General features: G+C 52.4%; 1 protein-coding gene across 3 annotated transcripts in view; it reads right to left on the bottom strand.

Annotated features, from left to right (window-relative positions):
• FGF12 (fibroblast growth factor 12) overlaps positions 1-15,424 on the bottom strand; it is a 281,467-nt gene that overhangs the window by 137,664 nt on the left and 128,379 nt on the right. The window contains exon 1 of one of the 3 annotated variants that reach the window (XM_084638436.1): positions 7,719-7,821. The exons of the other annotated variants lie outside the window; for them this stretch is intronic. The gene's annotated coding sequence lies outside the window, so the exon portion shown is untranslated. Of the gene's footprint in view, positions 1-7,718; positions 7,822-15,424 lie in introns of those variants that run through there. 3 annotated transcript variants of the gene reach the window in all.

Genomic DNA, 15,424 nt, shown 5'->3' with positions numbered 1-15,424 from the left:
CATGCCTCCGAGTCCATCGTGTGACAAAGGAGCCGGAGGGACGGGACCTGCGGTGGGCTCTCTGGTTTGCCCTTTCCCAGAACTGGGGCATGGAGGGGTGGAAAACCCTCTGCCCTTGGAAGGCCTTTGCAGACACCTTCCCTCGGAACAGCAGAGAACGATGAGCCGCGGGGCTCAGGACACGAAGCGCAGGTAGGTCTGGGATGGTGTGAGCCACTGCTCCCAGATCCACTCAGCCAACACCAGTCGCTCCCGACCCTCCACGGTGCCTGCTCTTCTCGGTCAGGACCCTAGACGTCTCTGCTGCTGCTGCCCCCAGGCCTGCCCCACGCTTCACTCCCAACACAGAGACCGACAGTCGCACCTAGCTGGCACGGGTACAAACTGGGACCCGGCTGAGATCTGCCCAGCTCCTCTTCACCGCTCCCACGAGTGAGTTTAGAGGCTGGGGAAGAACCCAGGGCTGGGAAGGCCACTGCTGATCAGTGAGCATGGAGGCCAGATGGGCTGGTTTCATTGGGAACATCCTTCTCCTAAGTCCTCTTGTCTTGGAGACAGGCGCATGAGATCCCCACACCTGCTCCCTGAACACAGGGCTTAGCAGGACCACGAGCATTGCAGCTCCCGCCCATGCTTGCACAGGGTCTCCAGCTGAGACCCCAAACACTTCTGGAGCATGCAGCCAGCCTGTGGGCCTGTAGGGGGCTGTCAGATCTGCTGCCCTAGACGCTAGGAGCAGGACATGAGCTGCGATGCTCTTTGCAGCAGGAGAATAAACCACAAACGGCTGCAGGGCCTTCACCAGATCCCTCCTGTCTCTTCGCATGGGGTACCACTGATTTTTAGTTCAGGGGAACCAATCAGGGAAGGGAGCAGCTGCACTGACCTTTACCCCATGACCTCCAGTTTGAGTCGCGGGCAGGGACAGAACCTGGGAACTTCAGCACCAAAAGGACACGCCTCAGGCAAGCTAAGCAAGTAACTCCATGCATGGGTATCAGTCATAGGCCGTTCCCCTCTATGTGAGCCAGCCACGAGGGAGGGAGGGAATGTGACACTTAGCTAGGATGCTGCACAAGCTGGTGGCAGAGAGAACAGGACCCCCTCACACTTCTAGGAATGGCAGCCAAGTCTGGGGAACCAGCTGAGGAGACATAAGCAAACCTTGGCCAAGAGAAGCGGATGTAACACTGTTGCAAAAAGCCAACATCACTCAGGAATGTATTAGCAGGAGTGTTGTAAGCAAGACATGAGAAGTAATTCTTCCGCTCTACTCCGCGCTGATCAGGCCTCAGCTGGAGTATTGTGTCCAGTTCTGGAGGCCACATTTCAGGAAAGATGTGGACAAACTGGAGAAAGTCAAGAGAAGAGCAACAACAATGATTAAAGGTCTAGAAAACATGACCTATGGGGGAAGATTGAAAACAATGGGTTTGTTTAGCAGGAGAAGAGCAGATAACTGTTTCAAGTACATAAAAGGCTGTTACAAGGAGGAGGGAGAAAAATTGTTGTTCTTACCCTCTGAGGATATGACGAGAAGCAATGAGCTTAAATTGCAGCAAGGGCGGTTTAGGTTGGACATTAGGAAAAACTTCCTAACTGTCAGGGTGGTTAAGCACTGGAATAAATTGCCTAGGGAGATTGTGGAATCTCCATCACTGGGGATTTTAAGAGCAGGTTAGACAAACACCTGTCAGGGATGGTCTAGATAATACTTAGTCCTGCCCGAGTGCAGGGGACTGGACTAGACGACCTCTCGAGGCCCCTTCCAGTACTACGATTCACTGATTCTCTGATGTTTGGTGAAAAGGTCACACTGATTGGGGTTGGAGGGGAATCCAGAACCGCAGGGGAACCCAGGTGGGCCCTGAGAATGTTACCAAGTTACAGAGGGGAGAGGACTTCTCATGGGCGGGTGCCAGCATCCATGAGCAGTGGGTGAACCAGCAGTGGGGGGAGGCTAGCCCCCCCCCCCACACCTCTCTGCACAAGGCCTCTCCTCTCCCCCGCCCCCTCCGCCGCTGGAGCCCAGAGTGGCAGAACCCAGCTGCAGCTGCTGCCCCGCCTGTCCCAGGCCAGTGCCCCGGCCCCAGCCCCCACCCCTGCCCCAGCCCCAGCCCCAGAGCGTGGGGTGGGTGGCACTGCTGCAGTGCCCCCAACCCCAGCCTCAGAGCACCAGGAGGGCACCAACCTTCGCCTCCCCAAGTCCTGGCAGCAGGCTCTCCGGCCCCAGCCCAGACCCAGCCTGGACCATGAAAGAACGGGAACTCACAGGCACTCCTGGGGGCGGAGTGTGGGCAGGGCCATGCCAGGCTGGTTGGGCAGGCACAGCCTCCCCCGCCCTGATACCCGCCGCCCCGCCAGCATCCTTCCCCTGTTTGCAAAGCTCCCGGTTTCAACCCGCCCTTGCAGCCTCCCACAGGGTCCGCTCCTACAGAACGGGGAGCTCGGCAGGTATCTCCATGGAGCACAGGGCCTTCCACCGGAAATATCCTGCCAGTGTATCTGACTGGGAGCTTCTCCTCACTGACCGGGAGTCTCCCCAGCAGGCAAGGAGATATCACACACACACACCCCCTGTGAGAAAACACCTCCCCTTACACAAACACCCCCCCCCCGTGGGAAAATACAACCCTTTCCCAGGGATACAGCCAAGGTACAATGCTGCCACCCTGTGGCGAACAGGGGTTACTGCAATGGCCATTTGCTGCTGAAAAGTGAAGAACCATAGAAGTGGAAGGGACCTGGAGAGGTCTCTAGTCCAGTCCCCTGCACTCGTGGCAGGATGAAGAATGGCCCCACTGCTGAAGGTTTGGGGACAGAGCGAGGACAGATGCTAGAGGCGACGTATTCGGTTCTGCCCTGGCACCGCAGTGCTGATGGGCTCCTGCTGCTCACCTCGTCCTGCCCCAAGCAGGGGCTCCAAGCAATGGGACGACAGCCGCATGCAGGAGTAACTGAGCTGCCCAAAGGAGCCTTGGGAGGACAGCTGACTCCTCCCGTGTCATTTGGCCTGTGCCCCAGGCCTTGAAGCCTCCTCCCCCGACCGCAGCCTTGGGCCCGCAGAACAAAGGTGGAAGCTACACGCCCACTGCAAAGGATTGGCTACCCAGGGGCTAACTTGCTCATGCCCAGTGGCTTGCTGCTGCTCAGTTAGCCAGGACCCTTCTCGCCAATAACATTCCCTGGCCCTGCAGCGAGGCGGCCCAGTCGCCCTCCTGGCCCAGGAATTGCTGGTCTCAGGACACGGAGCTGTTTTCGGGTAGGTTTCAGCTCCGCTTTGCGCCCCCCTTTTCTGCATGTTGGGCAGGAGACCAACATGGAGCAAGAGAGGCCAACCCCAGGCCTGCGGCTCCGGCCTGCCTGCACGCGGCAAAGCAACCCTGCTGCACAGACTGCCTTGAAAAGGGGTGTGGGAGCAGGTGCTGCCCCACCCTGCTGGCTCCGTGCGGGAGGCCGCTCAGGGAGAAGACCCAGGCAGTGCAGATCAGCCCCATCAGCTGACACATGGGCAGCCCGGAGTGAGCCTATCGCTGCCCGGGTGGGGCACTGGGTGTGCCGGCCTGCGTGAGCAGCCTGTTGCTGGGCTCTCCCAGAGCACCGCCGACTGCCAGCTCTCTTCGGGCAAGCGTCCCTTCCCCGTCCCTTGTTCCATGGCAGCTGGGGACGCGGGCTTCAGATCCGCTAGGCGCTATTCACCGTTGGGTGGGGAGGTCTGCTACTGAGTCCTTCCGCTACTTCTCTGGTAACAGGCTTCACTGCCCCTTGGAGCCTGCTGGCTGGTTCGGAAAGCTGCCTGGGAGCAGCGGGGCTCACGGCATGGCCGGCAGCCCCACATGCCTGCGGCGGAGCGACGTCCTTGCGTATGGCACATGCAACAGCCCTCTTGGCCTGCAAAGACTCCTGCTGCTGCCAACAAAGTGGGACTCGGGGTTCCTGATGGGGTCTGAGCATCCTTTGGCTGTGACTCTGCCCTCCCCCAGGACCCCCTCCCTGCGAATCTGCAGCACGTCGCAGCCTTGGTGCTCGCGAGGCTCCTCACCCACACTGGGAGCGGTTCGGCTCTGCTACCTAAACATTAGTTCATCGTCTCTCCCCGGGTCTCCAAAGCCATATGTGGGGCTCTCCCGGGACCTTCTCCTCCCCCTCTTTGCCCTCCAGGTGTATCCCCCCGGGGGCAGGGCTCACCTCTCAGCACAAACTTGGAGTGTAGTCACCCAGCACCTGCCTCTGTTGCAGGGTCGCGAGAGCCTTTCATTCCCATTGCCGGACGCACCTGCTCAGTGCTACAGAATAAGGACGCAAGGCTGGGCAGATCCTGCAGCAACAGCCGGGAGCTGGAAGCCCTCTGTTCAGCCACCCAGGATTACCAAGCACAGGGATGAACACCATTTGTTAGGGAAGAATCCACACGGTTGTGGCAAAGGGAAATCCTGCCTCACCAATCTCCTAGAATTCTTTGAGGGGGTCAACAGCCATGGGGACAAGGGTGACCCAGTGGATACAGTGCACTTGGGCTTTCAGAAAGCCTTTGATTACCCATTAGCCAGGCCAGTCCGTCCAAAGGGGTCCAGTTTTGTGACATGGGCCCATAAGGTGAGTGTTTGCAGACTGTGACCGATAGTTTACACAGCCCTCCGGGCCTGCTTCCTCCCACTCGCCTGAAGGCCTCCCCGTCAAGGCCCCGCTTCTCTCATTGCTTTGCTCTCTGGGCCAGCTAGCGGCCAGGGCCAGCCCACTCGACTGTACGGCGCCCTTCGATGGGGGCCCCTGAGCGTTTCACTCCTCCAGACTCCAGGCACCAGGGGGGCAGGTGCTCGTGACTCATGTGTCTTGACCCCCAGCCCCCTACAGGTGCCTGGAGCCCTCCTGCTACCCCAGAACCTCGCTCACCAGCACGCAGGAGTTTGCTCTGAGGGCTACGATTCGGTGCGATGCTGAGCACCCTTGAAATCAGTGGAGCGGGAGCTCAGCACCTCACAGGACTGGGCCCAAGAGCTATTCCATGTAACAGCTGCCATTCTCCAGAAGCGCCAACTCTCGCCCAGATGTGAGACACAAGGAGGAGCCACCCCCTGGTGATCTGACAGCATTAGCCAAACCCCTCGCCCACCAGGGCTGCACGAGCCGCAATGCCAGTGGCACCAGGCCTCTCACCACTCTTCTGCTGCCAGCCTCCCCCCAGGAGGCACGTTCAATGTTCACGACCCTTTGTGTCCCGGGGGTCTCTGCTGAGGCTCCACCCGGGCCTGGGATCAGTGGAGTCCTGTCAAGGCAGCTCTGTGATGCACTGTGACACTCAGCGGGAGCAGGAAGCAGCCAGGGGGTTACGGAAACCCCAGAGTGTCCAGCAGGTCTGAAAAGCCAGTGATAATCTTGGAACGAACCCTCCAGTTCTTCTCCCCAGGCTGCAGGTCTTACCTCTTACCTTGACTGGCAGCAAACCAGCACCACCTAGTGCCCAGAGCCACACAAAGCTCAGGAAAGTCTTTCAAACGCGCTCGATTTGACTCTCCGAACGTGTCCTAGGAAGACTAGTGACAGTGCTGGCCATGCGGCTCACACTAGGACAAACCGGTGTGTGAATTACGGGACACTGCTGCAGGGTCTGGTTTCTTTAAGGAGAGCTGATTGGGGAATTTAAATCTTCCAGCATGCCCAGAAAAGGACAAACGCATCTTGCTAAGCACCTGCACGGCCTGCTCTGAGCGGCCATGGGAATCGTCACACGCTACCGGCTGCAGATAAAAGCACAGACTTAGGAATCATGCTCCATTTCAGTACCTTCTCACCCCCACAGAGCCTTCTGGGTTTCTGTGCATAGGAGACAGGGTACAGGTCCTTTCTGCCTTGCAATGCCAGCTCAAATGTGGCGTGGAAGCTGCTCCCTTGTGACAGCTGTTTAGACACGTAGGGGAGATCTAAGTCCATTTGCCAGGGGATAGGTGTCTACAGTGTAATTGTCCTAACCTGGTTTCCTCTGGCAGCTGGGACGTACCATTCACTCATGTTAAAGGTCTGTAAGTTGGTCCCGTACTTATCAAGGCTCTTCTCCTCCACAATACATGTGGGCTCTTAACAACTACCAAAGAGAAAGTCATTTGCATCATTTACAATGGGGGGCGGAAATGCACATGCCCTGGTAATTTCAATGACTGTTCACCTCGGCAGCTCACACCCAGCCAGGGTTTTACTCAGAGAAATAGAATCACAATGCAAACCCTAATACAGAAGGTGGCCATTGCATGCAAAGGCCTCTGACTTGCATTCAAATAGGACCTTGCATCTGCCAATCCTAGTGCGCTTTACAGATGATATACACATGGAGAAAAGGAGGACTTGTGGCACCTTAGAGACTAACCAATTTATTTGAGCATAAGTCAAAGAAGTGAGCTGTAGCTCACGAAAGCTTACGCTCAAATAAATTGGTTAGTCTCTAAGGTGCCACAAGTCCTCCTTTTCTTTTTGCGGATACAGACTAACACGGCTGCTGCTCTGATACACATGGAGGTTTCCTTGCCCCACTGCTGAAAGTGCAGCCAGCAATGGGATCGGAGCAAATCAGCCTTGGAATAATCCACAGCCACACTAGGGAACCTTGTGTTGGAGCCAGCGCGGGGGGGATATGTTCTGCAATTGGATGCAGTGGGATTTTCTGGCAGTCAGCCAGCTGGAATTTGGCAAGGACCCTGGAGCTGACATCATTAATCACTGTGGCCCAGCTTTCACATCTCATCTGAAAGAAACAGCCAGTCCTGCAGTCGAGGTGTTCCTCGTTCCTACTAGCTAACTTCCTGTACTGCAGGGTGAATTCCATCAGACACCACTGAGTGCCTGTTAACTACACACGAGACGGGTGCAATTTTACAGCCATTGGACTCTAGTTTCCCTGTAAGAGCTGGACACCATTGCTTTCGCCCCACTCCCCCCGCCTGTTCTCAGCAGCCCTAAGGACACAGAGGAGTCCAGAGCTGGAAGTTATTCCGTGAATTCATAAAACCCCCAACATGAATTTGTTCTTCAAGGAAGACTGTTGTGAGCCTGGTTCTCACTTACCCAGAGGCCCTGTACAGCACTCTGGTGGCACAAAAGGGCAGAAAAGTGGGTGTTCAGACAGCCTCACCCACTGCAAGTGCCCTTTAACTGCTAAAGCAGCATAAGAGAGTCCTAATGTACTTTGTGAATCAGGCTCAGTGAGTCTGTTTCCAGGCAGATTGCTGGCCTTCGGGCTGATCTGGGGGCCGAGGGGGACATCGGTGTGACACAGTTCCCAGCAGCTGGCCTAGAAGTCTTTCTGGATTGCAGGGCACAGCTACACTAGGGTAACCACCCACCCCAAAACACACCAGACAGTCGAGATTTCCCAGCATATCCTGCCAGCCCAGCACCTCTGTAACGTGCTCTGCGGTCAGACTGATGAGGCTGAGTCTTGTCATTTGTATTCTCCCCTCCCGCTGACCAAGGCACCGCATCAGTGCTTATGGAACAGTGTCAATATGGGCCGAAGCACCAGTCCCCGCCCAGGGTGTGACATCTCATCTCACTAGACGTGCAAGGAGGCAAAAGCCCTACGCTACGTGAGGAACCCAAGCTTGGGGACACAGGTCCGTCCTGTCCCACCAGCAGAAGAGTAGCTGGGACGTGGGGCCGACGGAGGCAAAGGAAAGAGACAGGGACTCTGGGAGTTCAGATGACCCTCCGCCAACGGGGTTACTTACCAGAGCAGCAGGTCTGATCACAGCAGAGCTCAGTGAGGGATGTGGAAGGGACCTCATGAGATCAACTAGCCCACCCCACCACGCTGAGGGAGTTGTTTCTTCAGTTCACATGTTTTTCCAATCAAACAACTGAAACTTTCCACAGAGTTAAAACTGAATTTCTTGACGAGCTCCAGCTGCCATCCACTGTGTAGGAGAGGAGCATCGCTAGCTGAGATACCACAGCTGACGTTAAAGGAACACACTTCCAGAGAGCCTGCAGAACTTACTGGGGCCTGTCAGATCTGCTTTCGTGCACAGGAGCGGGCCCTGGTACAGGGGCTGGGTACCCGAGTCTCACTGCCAAGCCTTCCATGCCGAGACGGCGCTGTGCACACAGACAGGCAGGCATGGATGCTCTGCCAGGCGTGAAAGAGAGGCCCTTTGAGCAGGACGTCATGATGGTCAGTTTGCAACCCCAGTGGGCAACCTTAGCAGAGAGGTTAAGGACTGGAGCCGTGCCCACCCTCCCAGTATCTAGAGATGACCATCCAAGGCCATGTAAGTCAGGGGACAGAGAAACCCACACTGCTGACACCAATGCGAACCCGCTCAGCTGGCAATACAGAAATATTTCAAACGTACGCCAGCCACCCTCCCCTTCAAGGATTTAAAGACTCTTCCAGAAATCCCTAATAACTGTGTAGTCACCATATGACTAGGCAACGCACTTTTTGGCCTGGGTGGAATTTATCCAGAATAGGCCCTGATTCAAGTGGAGCATCAAAAAACCACCCAACAGCATGGCGGGAGGAGCACAGTAATTCTGAAATTGTCAGAATGTTTCACTTCGACATTTTCAATGGGAAACATTCCAGTTCGAAATGTTCTCAGGGTTCAAAAGTTAATTAGAGTAAATACATTTTTTTAAATGGTCAAAACCAAAAGGAAACATTACAACTGACCTGAACTGAAATTTTTTTCAGATTTTCAGTTCAAAAAATGTTCAAGATCTTGCCTTTTTGTCCTGATTTGAGACGGGGACGGGGAAAAAAGAAGTCAAACTTTGACATATTTTCACAGACTGAGAAAGGTCTCCCCCAAAAACAGTGACTGCAGCAGACATGACAGCGATTGTTTAACAAGTGTTGTCTGTGTCACGTGGATGCATCACAAGTGATCAATGTGTATGTCAGTTGCACCTCTGGCCTATTCCAATTCAGGTCAATGCTAGGGGGTCCATTATCTTGGGCAACATCATCATAATGCTTCTAGTGCACCTTCACCCCCTCTCTTGGGATCAGCCATTAATATTTTCTTCCCTTGTCTCCAATTGTACCTGTTTATGCAATTATGCATTTCCTACCCTGGGACAGAAGCTTTGCAGCATCGCTGATTAGGGCAATAACAAGTACCAGCAGGAAGCTGCAAACCCTCAGTGGACCAACACAGATTTCTCCATTGTGCAATTTTTCCCTTAGATTTTGTTTTTGAACAAGGGAACAAGATGTAAGAGGAAGGGAGGCAGAAAGCCTCCCATGGACTAGCCTCCCAGCCTTTGGGATAGCACAGGCATAAATGAAACTATTTGCAAAGGATCAGTATGAGGTTGTTTTTTTTTTAAAAAACAAGCCTAGGTAGCACCTCGTTAGTTGTGTGCCAATGGATGCAATTAGGCGATCCATGCAGATTTCTTAGTTTTAAATAGATTTCCCGGATTTCCAGCTGTCTACAGAAACAGAACTTTTCACAACTAATTACAAAAAACACACAGTGGGCCTCATTCTGATATGACTGATACCAGGGTGACCCAGGAGTAGCTGCGGTCAAGACAATGGAGTTGCACCTGTATAAGCGGCAGCAGAATCAGACCCAATGCATCTAATGGCACACCTTTACGTTAATGCCAATGCGAGAGAGAGAAGGCCAGATTCTGCTGTCAGTTACACTGGTGTAAATCCAGAGTAGTTCCATGGAAGTTGGGAGGAGGGGGAGAAGGGGTCACTGGATTTACACTAAAGCAGAATTTAACCTTGGATCCATATTTTTATGTGTATGCATTAACTGCCAGTGAATGCTCCTGTTACGCTCCCAGCTTTTTTTAAAACAAATTTGTATTGATTGTTACAAAATAAATGCCATCTGTTTCAGTTCCATCTGCACGGCAGTGGATGATAAAAGGTCCATCTGCACTTTAAATCCCAGTGTGCAATGGAAAGGACGGCCGCCAATCATTTCAACTGGCAGCAAAATGTCAGCTACCAAACTTTCCAGTTCACCCCCCCTGGTCATTCCATCAGCAACCAGAGTAAAGAGCAAGGCTATATAAACGGGAGCTGCCCATGATCCTTCACAGCAGCCGCTGAAGCCCAAAGAGTGTTTCTGACCACTCATGCACAGGGGAACGGAGCCGGTGGGAAGTCTGTCCCATCCATCTTATACATGCCCCAGCCCCTCACACCGCCCAGCCGTCAGACTAGGGCGAGCACTGGGCGAGTTTGGTCCTCTACAGGGAGATGTTGCTGGTGCCCCAGGAGCCTTACAGGGCTGTGGCTTCCAACAGAGGCCCGTCTGTCTCTCTTTGGACTCAGGTTTGGGGTTTTAGTGGGGGGCCTAGCCCTGTCCGTCCTGGGGACGCTCAGACGTGGGGACGCATTGTGTGGCGTGGGCCCATCTCTCACGTTCATGCCACAGACAGTTACCTTCTCGTCCATGCTGAAAAGACAAAGGCTCTTTGTGAATACTCAGTCGTCGTAATTCTGGATCATCGCTGGCAAGGCAGGCAGGGAACCTGCAGAGCCCTGGCACACGGCTCTGGGAGTAGGGCACAGATTAAGTTCGTACACCCTGTGCCTTCCTGGGACGGTCTCCCCTTTGCCCCTCAGCAAGGGAGCCAGAACTGTCAGAGGGACCTAGGAGACTTTGGCTCCCGCCCTTTTAGCTTCCAGTGGGAGTTATGCCCCTAAGAAAATCTCTTAGCAACAGCCACTCACTTCCCTTGCAGCTGCCCCATGCTTTACACACAGCACCACGAGGCACAGAGCCACTGAGCTGCCTTTTCAGTGGAGAAAGACACTGCAGTGACCGGAGCAACAGGAACGGCCCAGATTCACGTTCCCAGTTCGAGCAGATTACGTTGGATGAACGTTTTAAGCCCCTTCTGTTTAAGGGTTGATTTGGGCAAGTCTCCGAGCTCTTTAGAGCTGCCTCCTCCGCTGTTTAAAGGAGCTTTGGGCTTCCTCTCTGCCCGCACGTGTCCTGCGCTTGCTCGGCCAGAGGGTTACGCTGCCAGGTGAAGGAGCGGGGCTGAAAGCAGCTTGTGGTTCCACTTGTGTAAACGGGGAGGAATCCACTGAAGTCGGTGTCGTTCTAGCTAGACCCCCCCTATGACGGAGCAGAGCTCGGCCCACAGAGGTGATTCCCCTGGCCGTGTTTCTCCCACCCTTTGGTTTGCCTGCAGGCCCGGCTCCCTGGCGCTGGTGCTGGGTGGCAATGCTGCAGATAGGCCACAGGGAGGCAGCCGGGGGATGCGCTGGCTTCTTGCTAAAGCAGGAGAGGCGAGCAAAGGCCTGAGGCACAATTACCTTAATGAGGCTGGCGGCTCTCTCCTGTCAACATGGCCTGACAGGCTGCCTTTGAAGTGCAGCTGCACAAATACAGTCAGGGCTTTCAGGTCCCTTAAAAGCACAGGTGCCCACAAAGCAAACACGGCCGGCCGCTGAAACCAGCCCTGGGCCGGCTGGAGGCAGAGCCGGGGCCTTGTTTGCCTTCTAACGCCGGGTGTCTCTACTGAAAGCCGCTCCCCCCACACCCCAAACACACACACACACACACACACACATTAGCCGCCACCAACCACTGCACAAGGAGTGTCAACGACACTCTCGTGAACATCAGCAGGGCCCTGTGCAGCAGCAGACAGGGCAACCTGAGATTTTTTTTTTATGCCTCTTAAATAAACATTTCCAGAGTGATGGTTGCTTTGAGAGTCCTGGATGTATACAGAAAGAAGGTGGAGGGGCAGCAGGAGAGAAGGACTCTGCCCCCCACACCTCATCCCAGATCGTTACCCCCTATCCCTGCAAGTTACTGCAAGCACCTCTTGGATGTGTTGTTTACTGCTAGCTAGGCCGAGACTTCTGAGCTGGCTTCTCAGCCGGTGTGCACCAGGCACGAGTAATGACTGCCATGTACAGCAGTGAATATTTTACAGCAATAGGTACTCCCGCTCAGAGAAATCCCCAAACCATTACCAGAGGCACAGAGGCAGTTCAGCCGCTGGCATTGCAGAGAGCTGCCAGCTGCAACTTCATTGGCCTTTCCAGCAGTGGAATGACGTTTGTTGCGTGGTGGAAATGTATGGGGCCATATTAAAGAGCAGTCCCACTCTGAAAGGACACTTGGGCTGCTGTGGTTCCAGACCCTCCATCACCGAGACTCTCAGTTTACATCCTAAAAAGTGTTTCCTTTTTTTCCTTCCGGATTGTTATTGGCTTCACAAAAGCCACATGAGCAGGACTTTGCAAGCTGCCAGAGTAAGCAAAAAGAGGGCAGAACTTGGGGGTAACGGCTTCATGAAGATAAACACGCTATTGCGAGAATTGTCTCCTTATTGTCTTGTTTGAACAGAATAATTATAAGCCTGTAAGATGAAATCTTTACATGCAGGGTTCATCTCAAACGCCGAAGAATGGAAAAAAGAAGAGGTGGGGGAAGGGAAGGAAAAAGAAAACAAAACAGAGAACACAGAAAACCAGGGGAGTGGGAAGATCTATCATGAAAGGTCCCAGATGGAATCAAATCAGTCCAAGTCATTATTTTTGACTCCTGCTATGCCTCTCAGAGTAAGTGCCTTAGCAATTGCAAGCTTCCATTCACCAGGGAGAGAGGAGTGGGGATTTTTTCCAGAGGCAAAGGAGAAAGCTTTTAAAGGGCTGTAGCTGGTCGTGACACTTGAGGTAGTTAGGGATGGGCAGGTCCTTGTCGCACACAGTAGGTATAGCTTAAATGGGAAGATGTCTTTCTAGCAGTCTGCCATGCAGAACTGACCTGTGCTCATTCATCAGGGGTTCTCCTGCCTACATCGTGTCCTCCCTCACCCCTGCACTGTCGTCAGGGAGGTATCGGGCGGGACAGCAGGCAGGATCTGACCTTGCAATTGGAACTTAGTTAACAATTCTGTTGACACACAAGGATGGATGGAATCCAGCTCACTCTCCTGCTCTGCAAGCTGAACAGGAGTAGCAGAGACTTGGTTTTGTCCCTAAAGCAATCAGCCACGGCCCCTGAGAATACCCAGAGAGCAAATTCATTGAGGATCAAGGTGCTCTTTAATATAGACACTCTTCAGACCATATCCATAGTTTCAAGCCCTTTGGAGGAAAGGATTAGAATTTAAAACGCTCTTAATAAGTTGGAAAATGGTCTGAAAACAAGATTAAATTCAATAAAGACAAATGCAAAGTACTACAATTAGGAAGGAAAAATAAAATGGGCAAACATAAAATGGGGAATAACTGGCTGGGCAGCAGGGCTGCAGAAAAGGATCTGGGGGTTCTAGTGGATCACAAATTAAAAACACATCCCATAGCAACGCTGCGGCGAAAAAAGCAAGGGATGTGTGAACAGGAATACCGTCGGTAGGACCTGAGAGAGACTTGTTCTGCTCTACTCGGCACAGGTGAGGCCTCAGCTGGAGTACTATGCCCCGCTCCAGGCACTATCTTTAAGAAAGATGTTGACAAATTGGAGAGAGTCCAGAGAAGAGCAACAAACAATGATGAAATCTTTAGAAAACCTGACCTACAAGGACCATGTTAGAATTGGCCATGTTTAGTCTAGAGATGAGAAGGCTGACGGGGAGAGGGGACCTGATAATCTTCAGCTATACTAAGGGCCGTTATGAAGAGGACAGCAATCATTTGTTCTGCATGTCCACCAAGGCTCGGATGAGAAGGAATTGGCTTAGTCTGCAGATTTCGGTATGAAGGAAAACGTCTAGCTCTAAGGATAGCTAAGCACTGGAACAAGTTATCTCAGGTGTTATGGAACCTCTGTAGTTGGAGGTGTTTAAGAACAGGCTAGACAAACACCTGTCAGGGATGTTCTGTGTTTGCTTAATCCAGCCTCTGCATGACGAGATGGACAAGGTGACCTTTGAGGTCCCTTCCAGACCTATGATTCTGATTACAAATTAATGGTGAAGAGCACCCCATCCTGCACGGATGCCTTCGGGGCGGAGAAGAGGCCAGCTCTGGGCTGCAATGGGTGCCGTCATGCTGTTGTGTAATAATCCACAAAGGTGATGTGACAAGTGATTTCACCATTTGAAGCTGTAGTAGGTAAGTCATGTTGGCAGAGGCCCCACCCACAGGAGAATTTGGGGGTCAGGAGCTGGCACTAGCTGCTGCACCCATGGGTGAAGCATCCTGGCATTGGAGCTAGGGAACTAAAGTAAGAGACTCTGCATTCCAAACTGGTAAGAGGGATATAGTCTAAAATACATTCATAACGTGTGGTTAACCTGTGGAACTCATTGCCACACACACAGGGAAAGCGCTTAGCGGGACTACAAAGCACATTCATTCAAGCTTTCTGGGAGTCAGACGAGACCCAAGCACACTTATACTAACTAGGATAAACATTCATAGAGGGGCGGCAACCCTCATGCTTCATGATAAAAGCAACAAGAGAGGGTTAGGAAGGTATTCCTCCCTGGGAAAGTTATGGCATACGTTGTCTGTTCTGGGCATGCTACACCATCCTTGGAAGTGTCTGGGGCTGGCTACTGTCAGAAACAGGGCCCGATTCTCAGTTACACTAAGGAGCTTTTGCATGACTCTGACAGCATGAAGGGGCCTTAAGTTACATTTACACTAATTTTAAGTTCCCTTTCCACTGCCAACGTGGCATCTGGCCCAGGGTGCCAGACTAGCCAGACCATTGGTCTGATCAGGTATGGCAATTCTTCTACAATTCAGCCATCTCAGTTTTCCCTCTCCTCTGAAAGACGCAGGAATAGGTATTTCAGCCTGAGATATGCTTTTCAGTTTCTTCTTTTGTTTCGCTTTAACAGGTTACGGTACAGATAAGAACAAGTTAAAGGATCTAATTATATAAGCCAAGATTTCCAACAAATAGGTGTGTATCACTGAAGTCCATATTTAGGCATTTAACTATTGATATTCCAACATCCAGCAGTTGTCAATGAAATCAATGGGAATTCACAGGTGTTCAGCGCTTTGAAAATGCAGGTGCCTAAATCAGGTTGAGATTTGCAAAGTAGACTAGGAGATTTGGACACATCTTCCAATATTGTCAATGACATGTTTATTTAAGTCCCTTACGTGGCTTTGTGGGGGCGGATGGGGGGGGTGTAACACACACAAAGAATACACCTCTCAACTTTAAACATCCATTTTTTAAGATCTTGGATACAATTTTTACCTCCAAATTGATGAAAATATCTCTGGGTCTGTTGAAGCAGAGGGGGCTGGACAGAGCCAGGCAGGAAATGGTTTTCCCATCCTGCAGGAATTTCAGATATTTAAACTTTTTCCCCTTACCCCTGAATCATGACAAAAAAAGTTTAAAGTCTCAAAAGTTTTTGGATACGGTCAATCAAAACATTTTGTTGTGAATGTGACGTTTTTCAGTTGTAACTTTTTAGCATAAGGGAACTACAATTGCAAAATGAAAAGCTATTTCAGACCAAAGAGAACGAAACT

The sequence above is a fragment of the Lepidochelys olivacea genome, assembly GCF_965140295.1.
Source record: "Lepidochelys olivacea isolate rLepOli2 genome assembly, chromosome: 9".
NCBI lineage: Eukaryota > Metazoa > Chordata > Testudines > Cheloniidae > Lepidochelys > Lepidochelys olivacea.
This window is presented reverse-complemented; position numbering and strand designations above follow the sequence as displayed.